Source organism: Nuphar pumila, chromosome 13, assembly GCF_984573655.1.
Source record: "Nuphar pumila chromosome 13, dmNupPumi1.hap1.1, whole genome shotgun sequence".
Taxonomy (NCBI): Eukaryota; Viridiplantae; Streptophyta; class Magnoliopsida; order Nymphaeales; family Nymphaeaceae; genus Nuphar; species Nuphar pumila.
In genome coordinates, this window is record NC_143261.1 from 36,508,530 (window position 1) to 36,536,291 (window position 27,762).

At 40.4% G+C, this 27,762-nt stretch overlaps 1 non-coding gene across 1 annotated transcript; it reads left to right on the plus strand.

Annotated features, from left to right (window-relative positions):
- Positions 1-24,062: 24,062 nt before the first annotated feature.
- On the plus strand, positions 24,063-24,165 carry LOC149818264 (small nucleolar RNA R71). The gene has a single exon (XR_016427544.1). It is a non-coding gene; the product is annotated as a small nucleolar RNA R71 (small nucleolar RNA).
- The last annotated feature ends 3,597 nt before the right edge of the window (positions 24,166-27,762 follow it).

Here is a 27,762-nt window from a genome sequence, read left to right on the forward strand (position 1 = left end):
CGACGCGTCTTATATCGCACAGGCTATGTAATTTACCTTTGCCGTCGCGTCGTATGATGCCAAGGCTCCCTGTTTTCTGCACTTCCGATTATGCATTTACTTACGCCGTCGCGTCGAACGATGCCAAGGCTCCTACTTTCTGCAATGTCTTTACTTACGTCGTTGCGTCGAACGATACCAAGGCTTCTGCTTTGTTATATATGTAGAATATTTCGTTCAGTTACACACCCTGAACAATAGTATATGCATTTCTTTATGCCGCCGCTGTATAAAGCACAGGCTTCTGCTTATACTACATATATAGCGCATAAATGAGCGTTCAAATGGAGATCAACTCCAAATCGCCCATGCGATTCCTTGACCGCTCCTCGTTCAAAACTCTGCTTGACGAATGAAGCCCCTATTGGAAAGGCTTCGCTTTTTGGCAAAATGCTCTTTACGTAAAGACTAAGTTAATTACGTATGGCCTGGCTATGGCCCAGGGTTCCTACAACCTTGATGGATGCAAAGTACGCACAACGGTGCGCATCCATTTCCCGAATTAAGCGTGGCGATTTCCTACCAAAGAGGGGAGATGCCGCTGAAATGGATAAAAGAAACGCACGCTTTCTCCGTAAAAGAGAGGAGGTGCTGCTGAAATTTCTGAAGAAGCTAAGAATAGCTCAGAAAGAACGTAGCAGGATACTCTGACATATAGCAGAGTGCTACCCAGTTCATGGTTTGCCCTCTACAACGTAGAAGGGTTCGTCGCACCACTGCCGGTAGAGCAGGGGAGGTGCTGACGAAATGGTCGGCAGAAGAGCTGCCTGAACCAATGGAACGGCATAATGATGTTCGTTGATGGAACGATGCCAGATCGGCTCGTATCCTTGTGCCTGCAAGGGCACCTTGCTCGTAAGGGCCGCTGAGCCGGAGTAGAGGTTGCGCCTTGGCTAGGTTTGGACTCGTTGCGTAAAAATACGCCGAGTAGCCGATCTATTTAGATCGAGTCATATGCATGCTCATTGAGAACGGTTACACAACCAGACTCGTAAGGGCCGAAGAGCCAGAGTGTGTTGTTTCCACCCAAAGAGGTGTGATGCTCGTGGTGGCCGAAGTGCCAAAGAGCGGTGTTCTGCATGCATATGAATAAGACTTAAGGTCGCACATACCCCGCGGTTGAAGATCGTGTTAGGGGTACCCCCTCAGTAATGACTGTGTTGGGGAAGACTGAATGGGGTGGGGTACATACTCCCGTAGTGCTAAAAGCACGGGCTGCCTAAATGGCATGCAAATTCTGTTCAAGTAATTGTAAGACTGGCAGACCCCTTCAGGAATTATGCTCACTGTGGAATGACAGTGATGGTACAGCCTTTAGTGACATGTATTTTACTTTGGACCTGATAGAGTCCACGATGGCCTCAGTCACTCATGGGTTTTGGGGTCGTGGTTATCCTTAAGATCTAAGGATTGAACCCAACTACTGCAAGTAGAGGATGCATCCGAATATGGGCCTAGTAGGATTCTCCCAGTTGAAACACACTGCCCTACTATGGATAGGGTCAACAGGCCTCTGGGGTATCTAAAATACATAGAATAATCAACCCCCAGAACGTCGCGTTGATGCCCGGACAATAGCTCTACCTGCGTACCAAAGGCGGGAGCGGTTAATTATCAAACAATGCATTAGTTCTAGGTACAGCGATGTTTTGAATGTATGAGTGGATGACGTGTTGAGTCAGTCCTGCATAACCTTTGTGAAGGTGTCATGTTTGGTATACTACTGGACCGACTGGGCAAAGACCCGTGTTGTATCCGCACGACTAAGCGAAGCTCGAGGAGTTGTCCTTAGATGCGTGGGATACGGATGTGCCAAGTATGAAGACTTGAGCTAGACATCACTTTGAGACCCGGAAGAGGTCATGGCTAAGTCGTGGAGACTTATGCGGCTATTCAAATCACAGCCCTGAAAAGGCTTGCTCTAAGTCATGAAGACTCGAGCGGATGTTCAACTCATAGCCCTGAGGAGGCTCCTGCGATATACGCTAAGTCTTGGAGGCTTGAGCGTCGTTATTGCGCATTGCGACTTTGAGTGGTCATTATCGTGCTTGAGTTGAATGGTTACATGATTGCATGCTTACCAGACCATATGGTTCTGACCCCGTTTTATGGGGATTTCTGGTGTTGGACCTGCGTGGCGATATGCGGAGCAAGGCGGCATCGAGTTCCAGGGTTTCTCTAGACAGAGTTGTACTGCTTCCTTTTATTGAACCTACACTGCTTTTCTAAGCAGTAGTATTGTAATAAACATGAGTTTTCGATAAAATGGAACACCTTGGTGGTCAATGAATTGCTTGGCCACATACCTGCAACGTGCTCGGAGTTTTCTAAAACCGACGACTCATTATCGTCTTATTCCGCTGCTAAAAGCTTTTCTAAGTTCCGCTGCAAAGAAAAAAAAAAAAAATTCATGAAAATTTTAACTTAGCTTTGTTTTGGAAATCCGGGGCGTTACAATCCAACTCTACATTGGATCTCAGATTTCAGATCCAAAATCCATCTTAGGATCCAGAATCCAGTTCCACTTTTGGATCTCAGACCTCAGATCCAAAATTCATCTTAGACTCCAGATCCATCTCACATATGGGATTCTAGACTTCAGATCCAAATCCATCTTAGGATCTAGAATCCAACTCTACATTGGATCTCAGACTTCAGATCCAAATCCATCTTAGGATCCAGAACCCAAATTTACATCGGATCTCAGATTTCAAATTTTAAATCCATTTTAAGATTCAATTCCATTCCTAAATTCTAGATTTCAAATCCAATTCCATTTTCAGATCTCGTCTGAATCCATTTCTACTTTCTATATCATTTGGATCTCTCAAGCTTGTCGTGATTTCAAATCTTAAGATTACACTTTCAAATTTCATCTTCTTCTCTTAAATCCATGATTAAATTCAAAGTCCATTTCTGACTTTGAAATTCCATTTTCTTTCATTTCAAAGCTTCAAATCTTTCTCTTCAAAATCAATATTTATTTTCCAACTCTGAAAACTTAGAACTTCTCTGATCTATCTCAAGTTCTAAGTTAAATTCAAATATTTCTTCATTCCCTTACCAAGTTCATCTCAGAATACTTGGAAATTTCCAAAACATCTTTGAAAAGAGCATACATCCTCGCATTGCACAAGCATGATTCTTTGTGCATTTAGAGTTAGAATAAAATCTTAGATTATATTTAGGCAAAGCAAAAGGCATAGATTCGATCCTTGGTTCGATTACCCCTGGTAAAGGCGCCAGGAACGGTCAAACCTCGTACCGATGAGCGAATCCCGTCTCTCCATTTTCCCGCAATATTTTAAAAACCGGAGGCGAGTTAAATTTCTAAATGTTTTCAAATTAAGGTCAAGTGAGACCGCGCAAAATAGTTCCTCTTCTCTCTTTCTTTCTTTTTCTCTTCTCTTTCTCTTTTCTTTCTTTTATTCTTTTCCCTTCAAAAAGGAGGAAAATAGAGGTTAGGAAAGGAAAAGAGAAGGAAGAGAGAGAAATCACAAGAGAGGAAAAATTTTACGATGATCACAACCCAGAAAAATGATAGAAAAAATTTTTACTACAATCGATTATCCTAAAAACACAAAACAGAAATTCGTAAACTAACATACTATAAGAATAAAATCTATTAAAACCTAAACAATAATTAACAATTTGAAATTAAGAGAGCACAATGAAGAACTACAGAAAATACCACAGACTGCTGGACGACCTACGTAAAAATCAACAAAACATCACTCTACTTTTACTTTTATCAAAATCTAAAAACACCTAAGACAACAAATGACATTTACACGATTCCTAAAGTACCAAAATCGATCAAAACAAGACATATGGGATAGGGACACACTGAAAAATGCAGACACACTTCAAACTGCAAATCAAAAGTGCACGCACACCCAACTAGATCCAACGTTGGATGAAAACTATTATTTTAAATAAAGCAAACACCTAACACTCCTACGTGCCGGTTTATGCATGAAATTTCTATTCTAAAGCTGACAAAAAAAAACAGAAAATCACAGTCACATGACTCACGCACAAGATGGGTTCTATCAAGAAGAAAGGGATGAGAAGACCAACCTCCAGGGCAATCCGACGACTGAGGGGAAGAAGAGAGTGGACTTTGCTTGACTTCGCGCCACGAGGAACCTCAATGATGCTGTCTAACATCTCTGTATTGTCTTCTTTGCAGGGATCCGCAAATGGTGGTGCTTCGAGGTTCAGGGCCGGTCAACCATGGAGGAGCGGGACCTCCACCATGATGGATACACTCCAGCTGCAGCTGCAAAGAAACAAATACAAAGGTTAGTTCCAGCAGAGGGAGAAGAAGGATAAGATCTGAAAAGAAAAGAATGGGAGAAGAAGACGGCATCTCCATTGGTTTGGCATGACTTCCATGGCCAACCATGGACGAGGAAGAACATGAATGGGAGGGGCGGCTTGGTACAAGGTGGAGTTGAGAAGAATTGTGCCCCTAGGGCACAAAAATCAAAGCAAAGACCAGTTCTCCATGGGCGTCACTTCCTCTTTTAGACATTTTGGGCTGTTTCAGATTATTTTTAGAAAATATGTTAAAAACTAAATATTTGCTTGGCGCCTCACGTAGGAGGGGTTTTTAAGAAAATATTTTATGATAAAACGTGAATGGGTATGCTGGAGTGGATCATGCTTCATTTTGGTCCAGATCCAAGATTCAAGTGGACGTTTGGATCCAAATCCTTCAATTCTGCCCCGAGTTTTGACCCGCAACACTATAAATGCAATAATTCCTTCATTTTAAGTCCGATTTCAATGAAATTTAAACAAAAGCTCTATAATATCATTATGCACCTAAGTGTGGACTTGAAACCTATAGATGATGCATTTATGAAGTTAAAATGTGTTAATAAAATGTATAATTTATGCATCATCAAATACCCCCATGCTAGAATAATTGCTAGTCCCTAGCAATACACTCTACCCTCGCAATGAAGATATGGACTACCCAATAACATGAAAGCTCTTATTGAAAAAAAAACTAACTCGCTTTCGTAGGAATCACGGTTGCATTTAGCACATACAACAAGCCCTTTAAACCCCTGGGTGTGATCATCGCAAAATTTTTCCTCTCTTATTGGTTTCTCTCTCTTCCTTCTCTTTTCCTTTTTTGACCTCTATTTTCCTCCTTTTTGAAGGGAGAAAAATAAAGGAAAGAAAAGAAAGAGAGAAGAGAAAAGAAAGAAAGAGAGAAGAGGAACTATTATGCGCGGTCTCACTTGACCTTAATTTGAAAAATATTTAGAAATTTAACTCGCCTCTGTTTTGAAAATTCGCGAGAAAAATGGAGAGACGGGATTCGGTCGTCGGTACAAGGTTCGACCGTTCCTGGCGCCTTTACCAAGGGTAATCGAACCAAGGATCGAATCTATGCCTTTTGCTTTGCCTAAATATAATCTAAGAAGTTTATTCTAACTCTAAATGCACAATGAATCATGCTTGTGCAAATGCAAAGATGTATGCTCTTTTTGAAAATGTTTTGAAGAAATCCCAAGTGAATCCGATAAAGTGAAGAAATGTTTTCTAACTTAGAACTTAAGATTAAAGTTCTAAGTTTTTAGAATAATCAGGAGCTTGGAAAAATAAAGCTGGAATTTGGAAATTGATCTTGGAGTCTTGAAATAAAAAGAGAATGAAGGAAATTTTCAAAGTCATAAATGGACTTTGAATTTAGAAGTTTGAACTTGGATGAGTATTTGGAATGGAATTGGGACATGAAGTTGGAGATCCAAGATAGGGTTGGGCCCTGGATCCTAGGAGGGAATTGGATCTAAAGTCTGAGATCCAAAGTAGAATTGGATTCTGGATCCTAAAATGGATTTGGATCTAAAGTCCGAGATCCGAGGTGAATTGGATTCTGGATCCTAGAATGGATTTGGATCTAAAGTCTGAAATCCAAAGTAGAGTTGGATTTTGGATCCTAAGAATTGGAATTTGGATCTGAATCTGAGATCCAAAGTAGAGTTGGACTCTGGATCCTAAACATAATGGGATCCAAGCTTTGGAATCCAAGATGGATTTAGGTTCTGGATCCTAAAATGGAGTGGATCTGAAGTCTGAGATCCGAATGTAGAATGATGATCTGGATCCTAAGAGAAATTTTGGATCTATGATTGGAGATCCAAAGGGGAATAAGGATTTGGATCCTAAATGGAATTTGGATCCGTGATGGGAGATCCAAAGCGGAATAGAGTTTTACACTTGGAAATCTGGGTCCAAGTTGAGATTAACTTTGTATTTTGGGTTTTGAAAGTCCAAATGGGACTTTTTGAAGATGGATCTGGGTTTTGAAAACCCAGATTGAACTTAGGAATGTTTTGGATTTTGAGATTCAAAGTCAATCTCAACTTTGGTTTAAAACTTGAAGAAAACTTGATTTTGAATCAGAGGATGAATCAGAAATTTCAAAGTTTAAATTGAACTTTGAAATTGGATTTTGAATTGAGTTGGAATTTTGGAATTTCAAAATTGATTTGAGAATTTATAAATGAACTTCAAAGTCAATTTGGACTTTGAATTTGGAGCTTGAATTTGGAGTGAATCAAGAATATAAAGATTGAATTTTGAAATTTCAAAGTCAAATTGGACTTTGAGATTGAAAAAAATGAAATAGAATTTGAAAATGAAAAGATGAATTGGTTTTTACAAGAATTGAAGGTTGATTGAAGAGGATATTACTTGGGGTTTTGAAAAAGAAATTTTGAAAATATGATGCAGTTCTATCCTGAATGATGAATGGATTTGAAAAATTTTGAATTTGGTTTTTGAAAAGCTATTCCATTCTTTAAATGAGTTAAAATAAGATTGAAGATATAATACATCCTTGACTATGGTCATTGAATGTATTATATAATAATCTATATTTAAGCTCAGGTGAAGAATGAAACACATTTGGTGCTTTTATAGAATTTAAAATGAAATTAACTCTCAATATACCCTAACTATGGCCATTGGTATATATTTTGAATTAATTTTAAGTTAAATTCTGATAAAAGAAGAAAATATTTAAGGAAAATATGATGAGTTTTGAAAACAGATCTAGTGTGGATCCAGTGTTATTTTGTAAAAGATAAAAATCCTAAGTTTTGTCCACACCCTGACTATGGCCATTGATGTGGATCATCAACTTAGGATTGATTTACCTCTTACGAAATGGTGCACGTGCCATTCGTGTTTCACCAATGTGAGAAATTGAAAAATAAAGGTAAAGATGCATGAAAGACAAATAATTCATGATATCTACAATGCTCATTCATTCTGTCTAAAGCAAGAAAGGTAAATTCTCATTACATCTAGCTATTACAATCCGAGCTGAAATGAAAATAATGAATTTCTAAGGAAACCAATGTTTCTTGCACATTTCCTGCAGAAATAGAATTAGCATAAGGCAAAGCATAAAGTATGAAAAGGAAAGCTGAGGGTTTGTTTTGGAACTAGAATGCATGCTATATGTGATCATGGAAATAGTGATAATATATATGTAATATGCAAGGGACATGAGATAAAACGTCGAATGAGATACTATGCACATGCGAAAATGGTATACTTAGACTAACTAAAAGGGTGTGTTCACACAGCCTAAATGATAGGCTTGGGTCGACTATGTGAAAAACCTAAGCTGTAATGAAGATATGATACCTAAGTGGATGGATAGAGTGCATGCTGATTGAGAGAAAAAAGAAAAAGAAATGATGTTTCAGCAGGGTGCTGCTATAACAATGCAGTGGTTATGCAAGTGTGTGAGAGGTTTTGAATGTGTGTAGGTGGAGAAAATGAGGGAACAGTTAGACTTAGTGGAAAGGAGCAAGAGGTAACGACAACCATGGATGCCATGGCTGTGATAGACAGGTATAGCAGGTGTAAAAGGACAGTGGTGTTGTAGCAGATGTTTGCTGAATTAGGAGTGTAGGTGATATGCATATGCCGAGGGAAGTGACCATGGGCTGTATTGAAGAGGAGTCTAATGTAACAGGGACAGGTTGTGAAGTAGCGAGGTGGGACAAGTGGATGAAAACAGAGCTACTATCGTGAATATATGCTGATAAAAAAAATGAGGAAGACAGTGGAAGTGTTCCCTGTGAATGAAGGACCATCTCTCTGCTTATCTAACCATTCAAGACACATTCATCTTTGCCTTGTATCTCGTCATTGGTGATGGACCCACATATACGCTGTGAAGTTTGAACCTCTCAATGCAGGGGAAATAACTTTCAAACTCATTTCATAGGGCCAGTCTTTGCTCCTCCTGTTTCAATTTCCAAGCAGATGGGGTCCTGCGAGGTAATTTATATGACGACTTTGGTGGTGGAGCAGCCTTGAACCTATTGTGAAACTTGCTCCCACTCAATTCAACATTCAAAAGAGCCTTGAGACCAGTTTCCAGGGATCCCGACAAGCACACATCCAGTGGATGCGAAACTCCACAGATCAAGAGACCTCATGGTTACCGACAACAGAAAGCACCCTAGGTGGTTCCTTGCTTTCACTGATATCTCTGACAGCAAATTTTGGCTACTCTTTAAGGAGCCAAGGGGCAGACTCAATACTATCCTTTTGTTCATTAGATGACCTGTAACTACTATGAATACAATTCAGTATGAAGGATGCAAGAGCAACTAAAATACATACCAGATGTGGCTGATGGAACTCTATGAAATTGACAATGGTGCTTGACAGAAAGTGGCATACTACGTAACATGATAGTCTATTTTCCTTTCAATAAACGACATGTGGAATATCAGTGTTGGACAAAGTAGAACCAGAAGATCAGCCTTTGTATTAACAATTGACAAATCAACATCTTTCACAGTTAGAAAATCAACCTCTTCTCTTTATCAATCCATACTCCTTGTAAATGAACGAAATCAGGTACCAGTGACTCCACCGAACATCTAAATTTATTGCTACTGGGATTTGCTAAGGGATTAACTCTGTAGACAACTGACAGAAACAAGGTTTTGGGATGCATGAACTGATCCATCGCTAGCAGTCTCCTATGGCTCCTTATTGAATCTTCCCACAGAACATGGCCATAAGGGGACATGTTATGTACATGATAACAGACAAGATATCTGTTGTACCTTCCATGACTTCAAATTTAAGCATCTCTAAACCTTAATTCTTCTAGAAGATTAAAACCGAACATTAACTAGGGAGCCACAGTTAAAGCCATCAGTTCCTCTCTGAACACATCAATCTTCTCACAAAGCATCAGTTATGCATAAATATCATCAAAACTCAACAAATTTTTATCCCTACCCCAGAACACTAATTAACATTCACCAGCTGATATATGAATTGGAATCTCATGGAACTAAACCTCAAAGCAGCCATATGTCAGCAAACCCGTAAGACTGAAGAAGAAACTAAAATTCTCAAAGCTAAAGGTTACCCAAATTAAACCCGAACACACCATCTTCTTAATTTGTCACCAAAATTCCTAAGAAAAACCCCTGTTATTTCAAATCTAAGCCCTTAAAAACCTCTAACAGCAGGGATGTAAGTAGATGGAGATAATGTTGAATAAGAGATGTATTTGCAGAAGATGTAAAAACCCACAAAAGTATATATATATATATCAAATAGCAGAGATGCATATCTGTAAACAATAGAACGACATGGCATATGCCACTGATCAAAACGGATGATATCATGAAATGAACAGGAATAAAATGCAGTAAAAGCTAACATGGCGTGTTGTGATTCTTTCTCTGCAACACCTTCAGATATGGGAGGCAACACCATACGATGGCTGCACCTCCTGGAACATTTTCACGAAATAGAGCTTTTCACATACACAGACCAACTTCACTCTTGTCAGCAGGTGACCTTGATGAGCTGGATCTACACAATACAATTAGCTACACTGCATACTCATGTTATTGAGGTTCCGATTTAGCGGATTATGGTGGATGACATGATTAACATGAGGCAATATCCAACATGTATAGAAAAGCAAGAAAAGAGAAGAGAAGAAAAAAAGAAATAAAAAAAAATAATGAAATGTATTGAATAAACAGGATGAAATGAAATCAATGCCCCCTAAATTGTCCTGTATTGAGTACCATCATCCATCAATAACCAATGCTATACTATCTTCTCAATGCAATGACATTCAAGGCTACCTGAGGTCATGCCCACGAATGATGAGTTCAACAAACAAATGGAAAGGGATTTGTACAGATGAGAATCAGGGGACGCTGGTTTTGGAAAGCTTGATGGGCTACATTTGCTATGGTAACTTAGATCAGCTATTGGAAATTCAGCTAAGGTGGATACCCCTCATGACAGATGTGCTATCCAGGGATGAAACTCCAGCAACCATGCTAAAGCTACCAACAGAGCCTGGCCTATGTTAAGAGCATTTAAGGAAAGTGAATTCCTTCTGCAGGTGAAGGAGCAACGTCACATCCTATTATCATTTGACTTAGGACAATTGTGAATGAAACGATTGATTTTTTTTTTGTTGAAGAAAAGAAATATCACTCGATTAGGATATGGAAATTTTACGAACTCGGGACACCCAAAGGTGATGAGACTGAAAGATTACCACAGAAATACACTATCGTAAGTCTGCGAAAATGCAGATCATGAATTTACCCATGGTAACATAAATGCAAACAATGTAGGGGTAAGTTGAATTAAGGATTTTATCGTGAGCCAATGCTCTGTTTGTGAAATAGACCTTAAGCCTGATTCACACTGAATCTGACTTTCAGTATGTCTTTGCCAGCAACGATGAACCCCGAAAATGATTAAATCAAAGCAATTGAATAAAGATCAAAGAAGGGAAATGCTAGGTATAGATGCTGTAACATGCGATGGTGAAGGGAAACCAAATAACGATTATAGGAAGTAAGGCCGAAATCGTATTATAATCAAGATGAAATGATCCTATAAAATTTAAACCATGCATGAATGCGATGATCAAATCGGGATATGGAATAGTTCAAAGAAATGGAAGAGTAAACAGAAAGGAATATTGATTATAAACTACCGTTCACATTTACAAAAAAAAAATGTTGGAATCGCCTGATTCCGGTAGCTGTAGCACTTGATGGGTCGATACTGTAGTAGACAGATCGACGCCATCAATGATGCGTCAATAGTAGATCCGCGACAAGTATATAAAGAGGAGGATGTGAAGAAAAGGGAGGAAAAATCTATCTGATTTACAGAAGTTCTGAAGAATGGGAGGAGGTGCTGATGAAGATTTGAGGATGCTGTTTTGCCTGGTCGAATATTGATGCCTCTTCTCTGATTGCTGGGATGATCCACCAATTTTCTTTAATTGATGCAGATGAGAACTGTAATTCCCACACTTATTGATGTTCGATCGGATGGATTGCTTGGAAATCCTGGGACTGGTGCGACTTCCTTCAGTTGATGGGAAAGAAGAACACAGGAAAGAAAGAAAATGGAGAAGAAGAAGAGCCGAAGCGTGGAAAGGGTAGAAGCTGGATTCTCGATGCCCCTTCTCCTTTTGCCTATCCTCTTTATAGAGGGAGAGGGGCTTCTAGAATGTGCGATGCAGTTGGGGATTGATGGCTGAGGAGCTGAAGACATCGATCGGAGGGTCATGAAGGGGCGGATGGTTGCGCGATCGTGGAGCTCGGGCGAGAGGGGGGTGGAAGGCCAGCGAGTTCGTTCGTGATGAACGAAGGAGGAAGAAGTTGTTGGAGATCGGATGGTTTGAAGGATGTAGGATGCACATGGGGGGAGTTCTGGAGGGTTTGGTGGGGGCTTCGTGAAGGAGGAAAGTGGTTAAAGATGAAGGGTTCACATGGGGGTGGTCGGCCATGGAGGGAGAGAGAGAGTGGCTGAGGGAGGAAGGTGAGTTAGGGTTTTCAAAACCCTAACTCGACACTCAAACTTCGAAACTTAGTTTTTCCAAAAACAGGCCTCCTTTTCAGGTTTTTCTAAAAAGATGGTTAAAGGTGAGTTTTCGGCAAAAATCTTCAAAAACCGCGTAGTTTTTCCTAATTTCTTTGGTTTTTTGCATGATTTTTCCATTTTTTTTGTATTTTCGGCACAGAATTTAAGTTTTTTACACGAAAACAAGGATTTAAACACTAATTTTTGTATTTTTCTGAGAAATATTTACCAAAGTATTTTTCTGAGAGTTTTAGACCATTTTGGGGAAATTTCTTCAAAAGGAATGGGCTTTGACCCTGGTTTTTGAGGAAATATTCGAGTTTTGATACTCAAATCGAGAAATATAACGTGATGGATCCAAACGGATATCGGACAAAGTGTCTGAGCTTTTCAAAAGTTATTTTGGAAATTTTGAGAATCTGATTTAAAAATTGGATAATGAAGCTCAGATTTGGATTTTGATCTAGATCCGGATCCGAATTTGAGTCAGATATGTAAAATGAGTTTAATTTCAACAAAAATTGAGAAATAGAATGGAATTTATATTTAAAACTGACTCAATTACCCAGAAAATGGGGGCAAAGGGCAAAACGGGGATATTTACAACATTTTGAAAATTTTGGGGTGTTCACAGATGCCCCTCTTTGCTACTAAGCCGGTTGAAAGCCGAGCTTAGTGGCAAAGAAACACTCCAAATTTTGAAAAAAATGCCCCAGTCAGCTGATCCGAGCTGGGTGTGGAAGAATTATTTTGAAAACATGGCTTCTTAGGCTTAGAACATTATCCCGAATGGTCCTGGGGGACGAAATCCTTGACGATGATACAACTGAATGATAAAAAATGAGGAAATCATGATGGGACTTTGGGTGAAAATCCCAGGGATGGTGAAAGATAAGAATTTTGACCAAGTTTCATGGGTGAGATAAGATCAGCCCTTTGGAATGACTCAGGTTTAGCCCTTAACCTGGATGGGACGAAGATAGATCAAGGTAATTTGGATGGGGAAGGAATATAAGCAGACCTCGATGGGACATTTTTGAGAGAAATGCCTCATGAGATGCAACTCAAGGATGATCCTTTCCTGGATGGATGTACAAAGAGCACGGATTCCTTTGTGGGGAAAATCGTGATGGGACAGGAGGATTGCCTCGTCTAAACGAAGCTCAGGTTTAACCCAAACCTGAAAGGAAGGTACCTCGCGGAGCGAGGTTCAGGCTTCACCCTTATCCTGAGAGGGACGACCATACAGAATCTTCGAGTGAAGAAACCGTGATGGGACAACAAACGCATCGCTGAAGCGAGATTCAGGTTTAACCCTTGACCTGAGTGGGAGATGAAGCAGAATCTTCGGATGAAGGAACCGTGGCGGGACTAGAAAAGATATCTAGTCGGAAATGGGACTCAGGTTTAACCCTAACCTGAACGGAAGGTACCTCGTGAAGTGAGGTTCAGGCTTAACCCTTAACCTGAAAGGGATGACCATACGGAATCTTCGAATGAAGAAACCATAATGGGACCTTCGGAATTTGGATGAACAAATCCAGAAGGGGTTTGAGAGAAGAGAAAATCAAGGGTTTCCCTAAAGCTTGGAAAAGGGATGATCTTGGGCGCCTCATTGCTGAGACTAAAATCAGCTTTCTAAAAAATAGACGACCTCTCGCAGAAGGTTCGGGTGGTTACACCTCGAGGAACGAGGCGACAGGTTTACTCCTTAGCCTGAATAGATACAGAATCCTCGAGGAGCGAGAAAAACTGTGATGGGCCTCTAGACTTTGCACAACAAGGGCGAGAGGGGTTTTTTTTGCAAAAGGATGAAAATGGGGGTCCCTAAAGCTTTGAAAAGGGGTTGTTCTTGGGCGCCTCATTGCTGAGACTGAAAATAGCTTTTGACAATAACAGATCTTTTGCAAAGAGTTCAGGTTTAACCCTTATCCTGAGCGGGACCTGTCTATGGCGGGACAGTGGGGAGCACAGGGAAGTGTGCGGATCCGAGAGCGCTCAGATCAGACGGAAGGAAAGGACTTTTCAGTCCTAAGGAGGGATGACGTCAGGATACGTCAAAACGATCTTCAAGTTCACACTTCATGTTGGGATAATCAGAAAATATTGCCAATAAGATGCCAAAAATTGTAGTTGATTCAGAATGATTGAATTGTGCTCATGTGTGAAGATATCACCTCTTTCTACCTAGAGTATTAGCTTCAATTGGGCTAACTCTATAGAATTTGAGATCTAAAATTCAAATTTGTTGCTGTTGAGTTTCTTTAAGGAAGATATCAATTTCCTTGACATGAAAAGAGAGGGAAACATTCTTAGCTTCATAAAAGCAATTAAGTGAAAAGACATTGATAAAGAATTTCACATAGATAAAGATGATTCTTGACAGTTTCGGGCAGTTTGATATCCTGGGCATTTCCCATGATGATCTGTTTGCATTCTTTTGAACCATGGATCCTTTCTGGGTTCTTTTACATCCTCCTTCATTTTGGAGATGTCCTGACTTTTCTCTCTTTTTCGAGGAAGGGTACGTCACAAACTCCTTCATCTTGGAGATGCTCCGATCCTTCTTTTTCTTTCTAGGGAATTATGACATTGGTTCTTGGGTTGAAATCTCTAAATGATAGCAGAAATCAAATATCTTTTAGGGTTTGTCGGTAGGTTCATCTCGTCCGCCTTCATCTCGACGGTGATCCAAACTTTCCGTGGAAGGATCCGTCACAAACTCCGTCATCTTGGAGATGTTTCAAATCTTCTTTGGCCCCGGGGGTCCACTCGCTTAATTCGCCTTCATCTTGACGACAATTGAGAGATCCCTTTTGCGGATATTTGATTGCAGCTTAGCCGGGATGACTGAGGATATATGGATTGGGTAGGTTCTTTTTACTGCCCAGGATATTTCCACTGTCTTACCTCCAAAAGAATAATCTTTAAGAATGCGCCACAGCCATGATCAATATCAGTTCACTTATGGCTTTTCAACATCATTGAATTTTCCTTTGCCAGTCATGTCGAAGATTTTTCTTCATCCTCTTGGTTGACCAACAGAAAAAGCTTGAATTTAGTTCTTATTTTGCAAGAGTCTTGCTCTTTTGAAAATGATACTGAAGGTAGTTTGAGATAATTCTTTGTATGATGAAAACTTTTGAGATCAACATTGACTTTTGATAGCAAATTGGCAACGTATTCTAGAAAATCCTTGACGAAGGTCGCTTGATATTGAGTCGACACATCCATGACAAAATTCTCCTCTCTTTTTCCTCAAAAAGAGAGACTCAGGCTTAAGCCCTTACCTGAATGGGAAGTTGGAAAAATTCCTCTCTTCCCTGAAAGAGGAGGTGTTTGCAAAACGGAACTTTCGAAGAGAAATTAAGTTTTCATCAAAACTCCCTATCTCTAGGCTTCTCTTATGGAAAGGCGGCCGAAAACAAAGTTGAGAAAGTATCACAGAGGAACGAGTCCATCATACTCTCTCTAGAAGAGGGTCCTCTGTGAAGGGGTTGGCCAAAGATGAGAAAACAGGGGCCACAAAAAGAAACGAGCTTCCGTCGAAGCTCTCCCTGGAAAAAGGGTTCCCTTGTGTAAAGTTGGTTGTTGTTTTGCAAACTGTTCGCGAAGAAAACGAGTCCCTTCAAACTTTCCCTGGAAGAGGGTTCTTGCGAACGGAAGATGGTTGCATGCGAAAGGAACGAGCTCCCTCGAACTCTCCCTGAAGAGGGTCCTTCGCAAGAAAAGATTGATTTTTGATGAAACGATAACCCGAAGGTTGAAATTGAGAATTTATAGCTTGAAATGATGATGTTTGGTTAGCACAAAGGCTGAACCTGGATGGCTAACTGATTAGTCAGCCAAACACTAGCACGAGTACTAGATGTACCAGCACGAGCACTGGATTTCAAAGAGAAAGCCCCAGTACAAGCGCTGGGTTTTTTGAAAAATGCGCACCAGTACGAGCACTGGGTTTTTCAAAAGGAGGATTTGAAGAATGAGACCGACATTCGAAGATATTTGAGAATTGAGCGAGAATGATTGCCGGTGTTTCAGGATTATCCCTTATCCTGAAGGGGAAGAAATGAGTGAATGTGAAAACTCGAATTCACAATAACTTGTCCAATACGAGCATTGGAAGAAGGAGGTTCAAGTCAGAACTTGAGACTTCAGAAATGAGAATATACAAAAGGGGAAAATCCGAGTCGGAACCCAGTTTTTAAATATGAGAAAATGAATGAGAATTGAGTTTGAAAACTCGCATTCTCAACACCACAATTTGTCCAATACGAGCATTGGATTCAAAAGGAAGTTCAAGTCGGAACTTGAAACTTCAAAAATGAGAATATATGGTTGATATTTTGGAATGCGCTTTTTTTTTTTAAACAATTATTTTCAATAAAACTTTGGAAAATCGTCAACCAAAAATATAAAAACCGACTTTCCACAAAGTGGTAAGTACGGGTCGATCCTCAGGGAACATGAATTAATAACTACAATTCTAGAAAATTTAATTTATTAATATCAAATGGCAATCTACAATTATAAAGTGAATACAACTACAATTAAGCACTAAAAGAACACTAAACAAGCATTCAGTCTTCTGCTCCACACCAAGGGTATTTCTGTCTTTTCGCCACTTAGAGAATCTTCTCACTTGTATAATAACCCTGGAAACTAAATATGCTTTTCAACCTTTTGGAAGATCCGACGACCGGGGGGGTGAAGAAGAGCGGACCGTGGCTGGAGGTAGACGTCTTCTACAGTTCAAGGATGCTGTACTTCACCAAAAACGGCACCTATTGCAGCTGCTACACGTTGGAGATCCACCGATGATGGAATGTGAGCCGATTCGCGATCGGAGGGTGTAGAAAGCCGGATGGAGGTAGGGCCGGCTCACCTTGGTGTTGTGTTGCGCACTTCCGCCCAAGGTTAATGGTCTCCACCTCTGCTACACCTACAAAAGTACAGAAAAATGGTGAAAAGACAGCAAGGAATAAGAAAGAAAGGAAAAGAAACCAAAGAAAGCTTGAAAATATGCTTGAAAATCAAGCATAGGTCGATCTTCAATGGCCAACACTTGGGAAAGATGGAGAGGAAGGAGCTGCTGCTGTAGAGTCACTGTAGGGGGCATCCAAACACAGCCAAAGACGCCTAGGGCTTCTCTAAAAAGTATATTTATACTTTTTGGAATTTGCAAAAACAATGTTATAAAAAAAATATTTTCTAGGCGCCTCTTTTTTGGGGGGGTTTCAGAAAAACTTTTTGAAATGGATCTGGATAGGCGTATGGGTTGGGTTTTGGACTTTTAAAGAGTTGATCCAAGGTCCAATTGACCTAATTGGGTCGGATATGGATCCGATCCACCTCGAAATCCGTGCCCAAACACTGAAATAGCCATAACTCTCTCATTTTAACTCCGATTTTTCTGAAATTCGAACCATAGCCCCTTACTATCAAAACACATCTAAACATGGGTTTAAAACCTTAAACTTGATACAAAATGCATGAAAAACTTGTTTACATGATGTGCAATTCATGCATCATCAAATACCCCCATGCTTGAATGTTTGTTAGTCCCTTAACAAACCCTAATCATGATATGCACTGAAGACAAGAAATGCTAAGCATGAATGCATAATACTAACTCACTTTCGTAGGAATCACGGTTGCATTTAGTGTATGCAACAAGCCCTTTAAACCCCTAGCTTACACTAGTGGACGAGTAAGGTCTCGTGAGGGTTTGCAGCGATGCTACCCACAAACATCAATAAAATGCAAGGATGATCTTTCAAAAATATTAGGCTCTTAAGAATGCAGTTGTAACAAATCTTTCCTGTAATTGACATTCTCAAAACAAGTTTAAAAATCTCATGCCTCCACAGTAAAAATTCTTTTCTTTCACTTTTCTCATATTGTATCTAGTTCATGATTTTTCTCCGAAAGTCAAATATTCTCATGTTTTACTCATTTATTCTCACTTGTATATTTTCTGCACAGTAATGCACATATATACTTAAGCAATGAAAATTTTCTCATTTTGCACATTCTCTTTTTTTTTTTTTTTCATTTTCACTCTCTCTTTTTCTTTCAACTTTTGATTTCTTGCGCAATCTTCTCGTATGAGCACTATTTCGAATAGTCAGTTTTCGTGACCCGTGTAGCGAGCTTTGGGTCAGTGACTCCCAAGTCGGCCGACCTTAGGGCACTAGATACAGAGTATCCCTCGGACTTAATTGCTCGAGTCACTAGACCTTCTATTCTAATAGTTTACGTATAGTCTTCCTCTTGTCATGTGCAATGTCTCTATCTCTTAGGCTTTCTATGCAGTCCATGTAACAAGCTTTCGAACCGGTGGCTCCCAAACCAGCTGGCTTTGGGGCACCAGATGTAAAACACCCTTCAGATTCTACTTACTCGAACTACAAAGGCCACAGATATCGACTTAGACAAGAGATGATCTCCTTCGTTATCCTTTTCGTTAAGATACTCAAACACTTCATCTCGTGTCTGAGTTCTACTACTAGGATTCACGAAGACATCAACAACTAAACGTAACTCTATTCTTTTAAACTCATTTTTCAAACACATCTTTCCATTGCTTATTTCTTTCACAAAACATACTGTGCATACTTATACAAAAGTGATTCAAAATTTTCTAACAATCAAATACTATCTTTTCTTTGAATTATCTCATAAACAACTACTATATTTGATTCAGTTTAGAAAAAAAAATTTATGGGGCTTAAAAATTTTTAAACTGTTAGATTATGCCAAAAACAATCATATATGCTACACTTTGTTCTTAAATGCCTACTTTGATTACCAGTCATACAAAAAATTTTTGTGTATTTTTGTGTGCATGCATCTAAACCACCCCCCCCATGCTTGAATGACACTGTCTCTAGTGGCATACAAAATGAATAAAAATATAATGCAAATGCACACTAAAAGACACTAACAAAAATATGGGATAAAGGATAGATACAACCTGATTTGCTCTGAGCTTTTGAAGTTGATTTTCCTCTGATTCTTGAATTCTTTGAAAACTCTTCTCTGTACCTGGTAATTGATACACTAATTGTTAAGTTCATCCTGCATACATCAAAACACAAATTAGCACATGTGAAATGAAATACTAAATAAATAAAAACTCTGAAATGAAAAATAAATAATGTACATATGATACATCCCTCTGGTCGAATCTTCATGCCTTCGTGAGATGCACTATCTCACACTCACCATCCTGTAAGGCATCTGAAATGAATGGCTTCAGTCTTTGCCCATTTACTTTGAATGTACCTTGGGTCATAGGATCGAATAATGTCACTGCTCCATGGGGAAATACTTCTTTTACAATGTATGGACGTGTCCATCTCGATCTTAACTTCCCTGGGAATAAATGTAAACGAGAATTGTATAGCCACACTTTCTGATCTGGCTCAAACACTTTTCTGACAATATGCTTATCATGAAATGCTTTTGTGCGAGCCTTGTATAATTTGGCATTCTCATATGCATCATTCCTGAGTTCCTCTAATTCTGAGAGCTGCAGTGCTCTCTCTTTGCCAGCCTGGGTGAGGTCAAAATTTAATTTCTTGATAGCCCAGTACGCTCTATGTTCTAACTCGACAGGAAGATGACATGCTTTCCCGAATACAAGGCGATACGGGGACATGCCAATGGGAGTCTTAAATGCAGTTCTATATGCCCAAAGTGCATTATCTAAGCGCTGGGACCAATCCTTGCGGTCCGGACGAACTGTCTTTTCTAAAATTTGCTTAATCTCCCTATTGGACACTTCAACCTGTCCACTAGTCTGCGGATGATATGGAGTGGTGAATCTATGATTGACAGAATATCTTCTCAGCAGAGAAGCTATCTGAACATTCCTAAAATGCTTGCCACCATCGCTAATCATCGCACGTGGCACTCCAAAACGACTGAAAATGTTGTGCTTAATGAACTTAAGCACTACTCTGTGATCATTGGTCTTGGTGGCCACAGCCTCGACCCACTTGGACACATAATCAACCGCCACCAGAATATATAAATTTCCGAATGAGGGCGGAAATGGTCCCATGAAATCAATGCCCCAAACATCAAAAATTTCGACTATCAAAATCGGCAGCAAGGGCATCATGTCCCTCTTGGACATGTTTCCAATCTGCTGACATCGCAGGCATCGCCTACAGAACTCATGAGCGTCCCTGTGGAGTGTGGGCCAATAAAATCCTGACTGCAAAACCTTTGCAGCCGTCTTCCTACTACTAAAATGCCCTCCACAGGCTAACGAATGGGAAAAATTCAAAATGGATTGGTATTCCTCCTCCGGAATGCATCTCCTAATGATCTGATCTGCACAGTATTTGAACAACTCCGGTTCATCCCAATAATAGTGCCTCACCTGAGATAGGAACCTCTCACGCTCATTCTTGTTCCAATGCTCAGGTATCTGCCTCGAAACCAGATAGTTCACAATATCTGCAAACCAGGGTAACTGCGATGTACTGACTGACATGATCTGCTCGTCGGGGAAAGAATCACTGATCGGTCTCTGATCCTGCGTGGTCTCCACGATCAGTCTGGAAAGATGGTCTACTACTATATTCTCGCTTCCCTTCTTATCTCGAATCTCGAGATCAAACTCCTGTAGTAGTAGGACCCAACGAATTAATCTCGGTTTGGTGTCTTTCTTATTCAACAAATATTTCAATGCAGAATGATCAGAATAGACAACCACCTTCGAACCGAGTAAATAGGACCTAAATTTTTCCAATGCGAAAACTACCGCAAGTAGTTCCTTCTCTGTCGTAGTATAATTCATCTGTGCATCAGACAGAGTTCTACTCGCATAGTAGATCACATAGGGCTTCCTATCAATGCGTTGTCCTAGAATGGCCCCCATAGCATAATCAGATGCATCGCACATAATCTTAAATGGGAGAGTCCAATATGGAGGTCTCAAAATAGGTGCAGTAATCAAGGCCTCTTTGAGAATCTCAAAGGCCTTCATACAATCCTCACCGAAAACAAAGGGCTGGTCGTTCTCCAATAACGTGCAAAGCGGTCGAGAGATTTTGCTGAAATCTTTTATGAACCGCCTGTAAAATCCCGCATGCCCTAAAAATGATCGAATCTGCCTCACAGAGGTGGGTGGAGTCAAACGAGAAATGGATTCCACCTTCGCTCTGTCAACCTCAATACCACGCTTGGACACAATGTGTCCAAGTACAGTCCCCTCCTGGACCATAAAATGGCTCTTTTCCCAACTCAGGACGAGATTGGTCTCCACACACCTACTCAGTACTCGAGCAAGTTTGTGGAGGCAATCTTCAAAAGAAGAGCCATACACAGAAAAGTCGTCCATAAAAACTTCCATCACATCATCAATCATGTCCGAGAAGATAGCAAGCATGCACCTCTGAAAAGTAGCCGGGGCATTATAAAGCCCAAAAGGCATACGTCTAAATGCGAAGGTGCCATAAGGACATGTAAACGTGGTCTTCTCTTGGTCGTCAGGATGGACAACTACCTGATTGTATCCTGAATATCCGTCTAGAAAGCAGTAGTAGCTCTGTCCTGCGAGTCGCTCTAAGATCTGATCAATGAATGGCAATGGGAAATGATCTTTCCTAGTTGCCACATTCAACTTCCTATAATCGATGCAGACTCGCCATCCTGTAGTGGTCCTCATCGGAATTCTCTCACCCTTCTCATTCTCAACCACAGTGAGTCCTGACTTCTTTGGCACAACTTGAATCGGACTGACCCACTGACTATCAGAAATAGGGTAAATGATTCTGGCATCCAACCACTTCACCACCTCTTTCTTCACCACTTCCTTCATGTTGGGATTTAGCCTTCTCTGCATATCCCTAAATGGCTTGATTTCCTCATTACAATGGATCCTATGCATGCAGAATGAAGGATCAATCCCCTTTAGATCAGCAACTCCCCATCCAATCGCTGCCTTGTGCTCTCGAAGAATAGTCAGTAATCTCTATTCCTGCTCCTCAGTGAGCAAGGACGAGATGGTCACAGGCAGAGTCTCATCATCTTCGAGGTATGCATACTTGAGTGAATCTGGTAAGGGTTTCAACTCAAGTTTCGGAGGTGACTCGATCGACGATTTGGCGGGGGTCTCCGCAAGTGGTGGAAGAGGTTCCCTGACCGCTCCCCAAGGTGGTCTCTCCGACGACACTCTAGACACATCTACACTATCTACACAGCTATTCTTCTCTATATGGTACAAATCTAAAGAATCCTCAGTAATGTACAACTCGGGCTGCTCCTCCACTAACTCCTGTGCAATGTCTACATGAAAGCAGTCCATGTCTCCTGCTGGTCCCATTGCGGCATTGAAAATATTCAGCTTTACCTTCCTATTGCCGAATGAGAGATCCATGGCTCCGGTCCTACAGTTGATGCATGCATTGGCAGTCGCCAAGAATGGTCTGCCTAAAATAATCGGAGTCTGGTGCTGGCTGTCTACTCCTTCCATATCAAGGATAATGAAATCGACTGGAAAATAAAAGTCATCCACTTTAACTAGCACGTCCTCCAAGACACCTCTCGGTACCTTGACGGAACGATCTGCCAGTTGAAGTGTAATCGGAGTCGATCTCATCTCACCTAGCCCAAAAGAATCAAAGAAATATCCGGGCAGAATGTTCACGCTTGCTCCAAGATCGAGCAATGCGCGTTCTATCCGGATGTTCCCTATAGTACAAGCAATGATAGGGGCTCTAGGGTCCTTGAGCTTTGGTGGTGTCTGATGCTGAAGTACTGAACTCACCTGCTCAGTCAGATGGACCCTATTAGGAACTCGCTCTCTGGATTTCCTCTTTTGCGTACATAGCTCCTTCAGGAATTTGGCATAAGCCGGCACCTGCTGAATAGCATCGAGCAAAGGTAGGTTGATCTGCACATGCTTGAAGATATCAAGCATGTCCTGGATCTTCGCACCTTGCTTCCCTCTATAACCGGGAGACTCTAATGCTTTGGGATAGGGTGGTGGGGGAATATACTCTGCTGGCTCCTCCTCTTTGCGAGAAGGCTCACTCCTATCCTTCTTCTTCTCTGAGGATAAAGATGATGAAGGTGATGATGGGGATGGGGATGATGATTGAGCCGACGTAGGTGAAACAATGGTCTCTGGCTCCTCTATCTTCTCTCTACTCTCTCGCTCTCTGCTCTCGACGTGATACTCACGTCCACTCCTCAAGGCCATAACTGATTTAGCCTGTTGCTGTGTCTCAGTATGAAATAGGCCTCCAGTCATCTGGTCCTTACCCTTCGGGTTCATGACAGCCTGACTCGGCAATGTACCCTCGGGTCTCCTACTAATAGCCTCAGCTAACTGTCCCATTTGCGACTCTAACTTCGCAATGGACTGCGTATGCGAGCTCAAAATCTGGCTACACTTCTCGAAGGCGTTCTGATTAGAGGTTTTCACCTCTTGGAATGCCTGGAGAAGTCTCTCCTCAAAAGAAGTCTGCGGGGCAGACTCCTGCTGAATCGGGGAAGGAACTGAAGAAGAAGAAGACTGAGCATAGTTCGGTCTTTGAAATGGCTGAGTAAAAGATGGTTGCTGAACTGGCTGAGAGGAAGAAGGCATCTGTATAGAAGACTGTGGATTCTTCCATGAAAAATTGGGATGGTTACGCCAACCCGGATTATATGTCGATGAAAATGGGTTATTTGGCGGTCTGACGTAACCCTGAGCTGCCTGAACTTGTTCTTGAACAAATTCAGGGTACTGAGCTGCTGAAGGGCACTCAGTGATCTCGTGTGCCGGACTGGCACAAAGAGTACACACCTGCTGTGTAATGGATGGTCCTGAGAGAAGCTGGTCCAGCTTCTGAGCAATCATGTCTACTTTGCACTGTAGTGCAGTAGATGGACCAATCTCAAGAACACCAGCTTTCTTCTGAATGCTGGGTGTGGCTCTATCAGAATGAGAGCTCGAAGCATGGTGGAGTGAATTCTCGGCCAATGTATCAAATAGCCTCCATGCTTCGTCCTCGCTCTTCAGCATGAATGTCCCACCGCATGAAGAGTCGATCATCTGACGATTCTTGTCAGACAATCCATCATAGAAACTCTGCACCAGTTGCCATTTCGGCACCTGATGATGGGGGCATTTCCTGAGGAGATCCTTCATTCTCTCCCAGGTCTCATGAAAGCGCTCACCATCTAGCTCTGAAAAGCTAGTGATGGCTCTACGATATTGGTTCGTGCGACCAATGGGAAAGTATTTCCGAAGAAACTCCTGTTGCAACTGATCCCAGGACTCTATTTCTACAGAATCTAAGGACTTTAGCCAATACTTGGCTTTGTCCTTCAATGAAAAAGGGAATAGAGTCAACCTCAACGCATCATCATCGAAATTCTATATCTTAACAGTAGAACAGATTTTGAGGAATTCATCTAAGTGTCGGTAGGGATCCTCATGACTAAGGCCATAAAAGGATGGAAGCATTTGAATAATGCTGGCCTTAATCTCATAATGTGGCGCTCCTACATTGGGTCTCCGAATGCAGGATGCCTGAACATAGTCTGTGGGAATGAAGTATTCCCGCAGAGGGCGTGAAAGAACTGGGGGTGGAGGTGGAGGATCCATGTCAGCCATTGTTGCCGAACTTCGATGAGAATGTAAAATTCTCTCTGGGTTGTCAACAAATGGGTGTAATGGGGTTCCTAGACCTCGTCGACCCTGCATACACTGGTACTAAGACCAGATGTAAGCAAACGACCTAACTAAAAAAATTAAACTAGCACAGATACTAAAATGTAAATAAGCAAATAATAGTAACTAAAAACAAACAAATATGCTATATAGCTATGTCAGAATTCTATACTAAATAATTAAATAACAAAGTAAACTATTCTAAAATGCTAAAACAAATAAATACAGGAAATCACAAACTATGTTTTTCTAAAACCCACCTGTCTAATCGCTCCTTGCAGAATGATAATTAAGTGAATCCTAAAAAGAACAATATGTGAATCCTATATTTACTAACTATGTTAATCCTATATTCACTTACTAATCCTACTAACTAAAAAGAAAACAACTAATTAACTAACTAAAACAAAATAATAATGAATTAAACTCTAAGAAATAAAGTAATTAATTCGTCGTTCCCCGGCAACGGCGCCAAAATTTGGTTGATATTTTGGAATGCGCTTTTTTTTTTAAAACAATTATTTTCAATAAAACTTTGGAAAATCGTCAACCAAAAATATAAAAACCGACTTTCCACAAAGTGGTAAGTACGGGTCGATCCTCAGGGAACAGGAATTAATAACTACAATTCTAGAAAATTTAATTTATTAATATCAAATGGCAATCTACAATTATAAAGTGAATACAACTACAATTAAGCACTAAAAGAACACTAAACAAGCATTTAGTCTTCTGCTCCACACCAAGGGTATTTTTGTCTTTTCGCCACTTAGAGAATCTTCTCACTTGTATAATAACCCTGGAAACTAAATATGCTTTTCAACCTTTTGGAAGATCCGACGACCGGGGGGGTGAAGAAGAGCGGACCGTGGCTGGAGGTAGACGTCTTCTACAGTTCAAGGATGCTGTACTTCACCAAAAACGGCACCTATTGCAGCTGCTACACGTTGGAGATCCACCGATGATGGAATGTGAGCCGATTCGCGATCGGAGGGTGTAGAAAGCCGGATGGAGGTAGGGCCGGCTCACCTTGGTGTTGTGTTGCGCACTCCCGCCCAAGGTTAATGGTCTCCACCTCTGCTACACCTGCAAAAGTACAGAAAAATGGTGAAAAGACAGCAAGGAATAAGAAAGAAAGGAAAAGAAACCAAAGAAAGCTTGAAAATATGCTTGAAAATCAAGCATAGGTCGATCTTCAATGGCCAACACTTGGGAAAGATGGAGAGGAAGGAGCTGCTGCTGTAGAGTCACTGTAGGGGGCGTCCAAACACAGCCAAAGACGCCTAGGGCTTCTCTAAAAAGTATATTTATACTTTTTGGAATTTGCAAAAACAATGTTATAAAAAAAATATTTTCTAGGCGCCTCTTTTTTGGGGGGTTTTCAGAAAAACTTTTTGAAATGGATCTGGATAGGCGTATGGGTTGGGTTTTGGACTTTTAAAGAGTTGATCCAAGGTCCAATTGACCTAATTGGGTCGGATATGGATCCGATCCACCTCGAAATCTGTGCCCAAACACTGAAATAGCCATAACTCTCTCATTTTAACTCCGATTTTTCTGAAATTTGAACCATAGCCCCTTACTATCAAAACACATCTAAACATGGGTTTAAAACCTTAAACTTGACACAAAATGCATGAAAAACTTGTTTACATGATGTGCAATTCATGCATCATCAATATACAAAAAAGGGAAAATTCGAGTCGGAACCCGGTTTTTAAATATGAGAAAATGAATGAGAATTGAGTTTGAAAACTCGCATTCTCAACACCACAATTTGTCCAATACGAGCATTGGATTCAAAAGGAAGTTCAAGTCGGAACTTGAAACTTCAAAAATGAGAATATACAAAAAGGAAAATCCGAGTCGGAACCCGGTTTTTAAATATGAGGAAATAAATGAGAATTGAGTTTGAAAACTCGCATTCTCAAAGCAGTGAATTGTCCAAACCGAGCATTGGATTCAAAAGGAAGTTCAAGTCGGAACTTGAGACTTCTAAAATAAGAATATATATAAAAGAAGGAAAATCCGAGTCGGAACCCGGTTTTTAATACAAGAAAGAAAGTGAGAATCGGGTTCGAAAACTCGAATTCTCAAAACAAAGAATTATCCAACACGAGCGTTGGATTTAAAAGGAAGTTCAAGTCGGAACTTGAGACTTCAAAAATAAGAATATATAAAAGAAAGAAAATCCGAGTCGGAACCCGGTTTTTAATATAAGAAAGAAAGTGAGAATCGGGTTCGAAAACTCGAATTCTCAAAACAAAGAATTGTCCAACACGAGCGTTGGATTCAAAAGGAAGTTCAAGTCGGAACTTGAGACTTCAAAAATAAGAATATACAAAAAAAAAAAAAAAAAATCCGAGTCGGAACCCAGATGAGAAGGAGATAATTCCTACCCAAGAGTCGGTTTGAAAGTATTGACAAAAAACATGAATAGATTCCGATGATTACAAAGATTTATTCAAGACTCTTGACCCAAGATGGTCTGAACTTTGATTACTTCAGGATTTTCCCTTATCCTGGAGGAGAATGAATAAAAGATTGATATGAATTGAAGAGTTTATGGGAAGTAGTTCAGGTTTTATCCCTTAACCTGAAAGGGATGTAAAATAAAAGATCGATAAAATTTAAAAGTTTGATAAAGACTTGATAAAAACTTGACAAAATGATAAAAATAGATAACAAATCGATGAAAATTCAATTAAATCGGAAAATGAAATAGATGCAAAATAAAAATAGATCAACTGAAAAATTGACAAGTTTTTCAGAAAAAGAGTTCGTTTAATCATGCCTGCATATGACGAAGGAAGACATGTATAGATCAAAAAAACATAAAAATGCCCCAGTATCAGGGAGAAGATGTGAGAATTTAATAGAAAATCGTCGCTTTATTGAGAGAGATTTTTGAAGAGTATAAAAGGCTAGGAATTTAAGTGTAAAATCTCTTCAAATGTAAAGCATTAATAGGATCTGGCAGTTCTGCCCCATCTGCGTTGATCAGACGATAGGAATTACGGGGCAATGCTTCCTTAACCACATAAGGGCCTTCCCAATTGGGTGACCACTTGCCCTTCGGCCGATGCTTGAGATGAGTTGTCGATCTGAGCACGAGATCATTAACTCGAAACCTTCTC